The 6404-nt window shown below is 33.6% G+C and overlaps 1 long non-coding RNA gene across 1 annotated transcript in view; it reads left to right on the top strand.

Moving 5' to 3' along the window:
* Positions 1 to 5413, top strand: part of LOC117118924 — a 6178-nt gene extending 765 nt beyond the window's left edge. Inside the window, exons 2-3 of the long non-coding RNA XR_004447111.1 lie at positions 4474 to 4641; positions 5377 to 5413. This is a non-coding gene — a long non-coding RNA (uncharacterized LOC117118924). The remainder of the gene's footprint in view (positions 1 to 4473; positions 4642 to 5376) is intronic.
* The last annotated feature ends 991 nt before the right edge of the window (positions 5414 to 6404 follow it).

The following is a 6404-nucleotide window of genomic DNA, read 5'->3' as shown; positions in this document are numbered from 1 at the left end:
AATATTGTCCTCAAAATATTGTGGCTGAGACATGAGCCGATTAAACGTAGAAATAGGAAACCTAGAAATATAGTAAAAACGCTAAATAGTACTCCAGCGTCGCGACATGCAGACGTTGGTACGAGTAGGTTAGTCTACAAACGTCGCCTAAAGTAATTGATTTTACCCGGCAGAACGTAAGAAGGAACTCCGCTTTTCAGTTGTCTCAGGCGATTGATTTTTGACAAACAATGACCTTTCAGAGGTCAAATTGCTGTCAAGAATATGAATTGGCTGCTTCGCAGCAATGAAACAATGTGTAACAGGAAATTCAGTTACAGACGAATAAAATGTTATCTTAATTACAATATATTACGCTTATATTGTCAACTTAAGATACAAAATTAAGAACTCAATAGTACCAAAAAAGACATCACAAACGCTACAAACACCGGAGCGGCTAGGGGATTCACTCCCACAACCCCAACCAGGGCCAGTCGCAGCCCCTGGCCCCCAGCGTATGGCTCGGGCCTTCCATCCCTTCGTTGCGCCACTGATTCTTTGTAGTTCCGCATTTACAATTTTTCCACCCCACTCCCCGATGGGAACCTCTCTGCACCCCTGAATACATGAAACAGGGAATGAACTATTAAATACATTTACTGCAAACGACTTGTGCACATGTCTCTTAAATGTAATAAAATCAAACAGAGTAGGCATTAAAGGGGGGTTTTTTCCACATGCGTGGAAGTACGACTACAAGACATTACTTTTTTGTTTAAAGTTCCATTCATGTGTTTTCTGTTTATTTAGCCCTACATCAAAAACTATATTAAGCCACTATTTCAAAAAGTGTACGCTGTTGGTTGTGAATTGGCCATTGAAAAATAAGGTGGGTAGCATTTTTAATAGGGGATAACAATCACAAAAGAAAAATTGTAAATGGCTATAGTCCTGTTCTTATGTGAATTTTCTCAATTCTCAGGTGTTCGTGTAATATTACAGTCAACGTACCTTGAGTTTTATATATATATATAAAAAAAAAATAATAATAATAGTGTATTGCCCAAGTACATTATTGCTATCGTTGCCGTTGTTGCTATATTAGTGTCATCATTATTGCTATCGTTATTTTCAAACACCTTTACAAATTTCGTTATTTTTTATTGTTGAATTGATTTAATAAAAAACACACCATGATTTTTAATAAGGGTAGGCTAATGTCATGCATGCTACAGGATTTATTATGTAAATAATTACTGAATTATTAGAGTATTAGATGCTGTATACAAAACAATTATTAAAAAATTGTAGATTCTCATTATATATTTTTTTTTTTGCATTTGAATTGTGATTTTGTTTTAAAAACATCACCTGTTTTTGTTTGATTTAAAGTTCAAGAAAATAATATTATTATTACAATTTATCACAATTATAAACAATCATGCATTCATTAAAAATAATTGATATGATAATAGAATTATTCATAACTTGTAAATTGTCACTTACATTTTTTGAAGACTAGTAAAACGACTGAATACACCTTGGTTTAGTTCAGTTATTTGGTTATCTTGCAAGTACCTTCAAAAAAAAAGAAAAAAATAAACAATATTTAATTAAGCAAAAGTAAACTATAAATTAATAATGTTGCCAGTTGTATGTTGCCTTTAATTGGCGATGTGTTTTAATCCTGTTTCACCTGATTTTTTTTGTAATAAACTCCACTCATTATGCCTGAGAACAGTATTTATTCTATGTAGAGCATTAGTACCATGTATATAGTCTGTATAGTGAAAAGTGAAATTATGTTGGTAATAATATTATTACAACTAGGTATACTCCCTAGTGAGCATAGAAGGTTGCACTTTGTGCTGGTTTGCCGTTGTTATCCATTGATCAGAGGTAATAACGATCAGCGCCTTTGATCATTGATTTGGTTTGGAACTGGCGCTTTACAAAAATAAATAAATAAAAAAATAAAAAATATTAATATTAGTATTATGTCCAAGTCCATTATTGCTATCGTTACAATTGTTGCTATGTGTCATCATTATTGCTATCGTTATTACAATCACCTTTAATTAATACCGATATGGTTATTGTTATTGTTGAATTGATTTAATTAAAAAAAAACACCATGATTTTTAATCATCATTACACATTATTAAATATTGTTTGTAACCGATAATTGAGCTGTAATCAGTATGTAACCAACAATATGATGCTCCTTTTACATGCATATAAATTCATTGCGATTAATATTTTACGTGAAATAGGTATTGTGTGAACAGAATAAATGGCGTGAAATTAATTATTTGTAAAGTTAAACATTCTTTGTATGGAATCAATCGTCATTACGCCGATAATAGATATGATTTTCACAACCTTTTTTATTTAATACTCGTCATGTGGTCGATCACGATATTCATTTCGAATGATATTCGATAACTCATGAGGTGTATATTGATGTTTGAGGTGACCCCGTTTCTATTTTCCACATTTAGAAAATATTTAGATGGTTTTTCACCGCTGTCTCTTATACACATCTGGATGTGTATAAGAGACAGCCCATTAATTCACCTCGTGTTATTTCCTAGCAGATTGATTTGATATTTGCTAATAAATGTTCATCTGACTCTTTTTTTTCTATCCCGTATTCATGTGCCTCACCTCTTGCATGACTTTTTAAATATTACCCCATCTGACGTTATCTCTGCATCTTAAAAATCTTAGTAACTCTAAATCTCCAGGTCCTGACAATCTTCGTAACTTTGTTATTAAGCTGTTTGTTTATTCGTGTGCTCCTTTCCAGGCTAATTTTTTTACTCTTTCCTTTAATACTGTTGTGCAGTCTAATTTTTCCAACTTTCAGTTTGGTTTTTGTTTTCAACGATCTACATCTGATTCTCTTAATTATATTTTTCATCTGCTATTTAAATACAGTGACGCCAAACTTTGTACTCGATTACCCGAGCAGCTTAGCTCAGTCGGCTAATCTGGTGGTAGCCACTGTGTGTGCGCTGAACCGTGGAGATCTCTAGATCCCCGGTTCAATTCCCATCGCTGCCTTTCCTTGTGTTTCAGCTTGAGGGCTGAAATACAAGTTACAATAGCGCACCGTCTTTTGGATGAGACGTTTAAGCCGTTGGTCCCGTGTGCATTTATGGCCCATGTGCACATTAAAGAATGAAGTACACTCTTCGGAAAAGAGTAGGGGATTGTCTCCCGGTGTACTGTTCAATCAGCACCAGAAGGACCCCACTAGAAATAAGTCTTCTTCTAGACTTTCGTGGGCTATCCTTGGTGTTTACACCGAATAAATCCATTCCATTCCCTTGTTTGTTTGTTTATTAGATTTTTTTCCACACATGCATATACATAACAATCAATAAATCAAATTAGTCATTATACAAAATTAGGCAATATGAGGTATATGCAAACAATATTACAAGATAATGTAATAAAACCAAAAGTTCCACTGATTAATCTCAGATAAGATAGCATAATACACATTCCAAGCATCGAAACGCACGCCTCCATACAGAAACCCAGGGACACAACACCAATCATGCCATCATCAGGACAATTCCTGATGACGACACAAGCAGCACCGAAACACCGAATCCCCACACGATCGTGCCCACCCCAGCACCTGGAGTATGCATTACACCATCTGATGTGATAATAGATGATAATATAAAGGATTAGAGTATAAGAGTGCAACATATTAAGAAAACATGTTAAAAATTTAATATAAAGTATTGCCTAAAGATTTGGCTATAATTTGATAAACTAAAGAAAATGCTTAATTTACATTAAATTACATTAATTACATTAGATGGTGATGCAAGTGTGCATGGACTTTTTAATATACTGTAAGTTCGCAGAACTTAAGTCAAAAACCCTAATTAAAATCTAATTAACTATGACATTATGGTCAGAGTGACTTTAATAATATTATTTTAATAAAATCATTATCATTATTAATATTAATATTAGGTGTAATTTTCCTCTACCTGACATACAAATGTACTGAATATTCAGTATGTGTGAAAACAACTGCGAAAAAAAATCGCAATTTGGCATCAATTTTGTGGTAAAATTTTCTCTAAAAAACCTTGTTTAACTTGGTAGAAATTATTATTCTTCTTTACTTAATTGAATTTGGATACAATTTTTAAAACGTGTCAACAAGTAGGACAAAATAGATCACAAGAAAATCAAATTTGCAAAGGTGAAATAAGCCTGTTCCTTGGTGATCCGCCTTGTTCGTTCTCCTCAAGTAGTCATATTAAAATCATATGTTACAATTTCCAACCAAGTTCTATATATAGACTTGCATTGTACTTTAATGATTTTTACAATTAAATAACAACTGCTGTAGAAACACGAGGAAAGCCATGCAAAAGTATTATAATTATTAATATTATTTATAGGTCTGATATTATTTTTTTAGTATAACTTTTCTTATTATTTATTTTTATTTTATTTCAGATTGGCAACACCCAATATGTTTTTCGATGAACGTAGCACCTTACAAAAACTGACAAAAGTCAACTATTCATTTCACAACACAGGGAGCACCCAACTATTTTAACCTACCATCTTGAATAAATCAATGTCGTTAATTTATTTACAGTCATTGTGCCAGTGTGCTAAAAAGTAATGAAACTATTTTTGTATGCATGATTAAATATTTTTTTGAGTTTGTTAAACTAATAAATATTTCGAAAATTATAAAAGAAAAGGAATATATGATATAAGGCTTTAACAGATTTATGTTATGTTTGGCGTTATTCGAATACAATTGTGTAAATTTTCAATTCAATTGAATTCTACCCTCGGATAGAACTATTTATTTATTTAGGGCTATATTTTTTTCCTAGGCCAGGTTGATTTTGTTCCGAGTTGGTTTTGGGGCGAAGTGTCGTCTGGGCCGAGTTAGGTTTGGTCCGAGTTGGTTTGAGCCGAATTGATTTGGGCCGAATTGATTTGGGCCGATTTGGTTTTGGGCTGAAGTGACCAGCATTCGAATGTACAGTCCAAGAGTATAGACAATTATTTGAACATGACTGTTTTTGGGGGGAGGGGAGAGGTGGGAAGGTAACAACCTTGCCTGTCAGGGATCCATGGGGCTTTGCTCTAATATTTTCAGACGTAACTGCTTTTTGATGCCTTTGTAGTCTCAACTCATTTTCAGGGCAAAATCTGTAGCTCTTGTTCCATTTCAAGAAGGAATCAATTACACATTGGACCCATGTTGATTTCATCTAAATTTTAATTTGCAGAACGTAGTTAATTAGTTAACTTTATAATATATCCTATCATTAATTCATCAAATACATTATAATAAATAACGTATTCACAAGTTTGTATTGCTTAATTTTAAAATTGCAGATACTGAAGCAAAGGCTGCTATTTGGCCGATTCCACCTACAGTATATGTTGAAAAGAAGATAATCAAGTTTTCATGTACAAGGTAATTTATGATTGAAAAATGATTAATGCTGTAATTGAAAAATGTTTAATTCCCTGAACGTTTCACATCCAAATCCCTGTGCCAAAATATAAATGGTCCCGAGCAAAATTTTTTTCTCATTACCATCCACTTCCTTAGCCCCATCACAAGCACCTTGTGTTTATGTTTGTCTTTTTAAAGTCAGGCTTCGGAGGAAAAAGAATTTTTGATATGTTGTAGAACTGATTTTTCTAAGACAAAAAAAAAGTTGTTTGACGTAAAACTGGGGAACGGTGAATGAAATAAAGATTTTTGAATATTTTACTGGGGACAGAAAAAAGTTGTTTGATGTAAAACTGGGGAACGGTGAATGAAATACAGATTTCTGAATATTTTATTGGGGTAAAATGGGGCATAACCGCCTTTTTTGCACCTTTTTTCCCCAGTTTTAAAATCAGTTCTACAACACATCAACAATTTTTTTCCTCCGGAGTCTAAGTTTTAAAGGGGTTGTCACTTTAAAAGACTGATGTATTCACTAATTGGCAATCCATGGCCCTTGTGCCTAAATAAATAACAAAGTAAATAAATTTTAACTTCCATACCTCATGGTTAAGACCACTAATCCCACAACCAATGGACTTGTTGATATATCCTGGCAGATTGTGCAATTATTTGTTTCTAAATGTTCTTTTTCACACCTTAAATTCTTAGGTCATTGTTAGCATGTCACAAAAATATTACTGGTGCACTGTCATAAATAGCCCCCTCGGCCACCACAGGTTAGAAATTGTTGGTGCGCTGCCATCGGTAGCCCATTCACCCACCACTGATCCCAGAAGTGATTGAGTCACACAAACTGTTTAGTGCACTACCATAGGGAGCCCATTCAGTCACTGCTTGTCCCAAAAATTGAGCCACACTATGTGTAATTATACTCATAGGATATCAAATGACAGCAGTCTCT

This window comes from Anneissia japonica, unplaced genomic scaffold, assembly GCF_011630105.1.
Source record: "Anneissia japonica isolate Jap-2015-1 unplaced genomic scaffold, ASM1163010v1 scaffold18900_len76414_cov96, whole genome shotgun sequence".
In the NCBI taxonomy this organism is placed as follows: domain Eukaryota; kingdom Metazoa; phylum Echinodermata; class Crinoidea; order Comatulida; family Comatulidae; genus Anneissia; species Anneissia japonica.
This window is presented reverse-complemented; position numbering and strand designations above follow the sequence as displayed.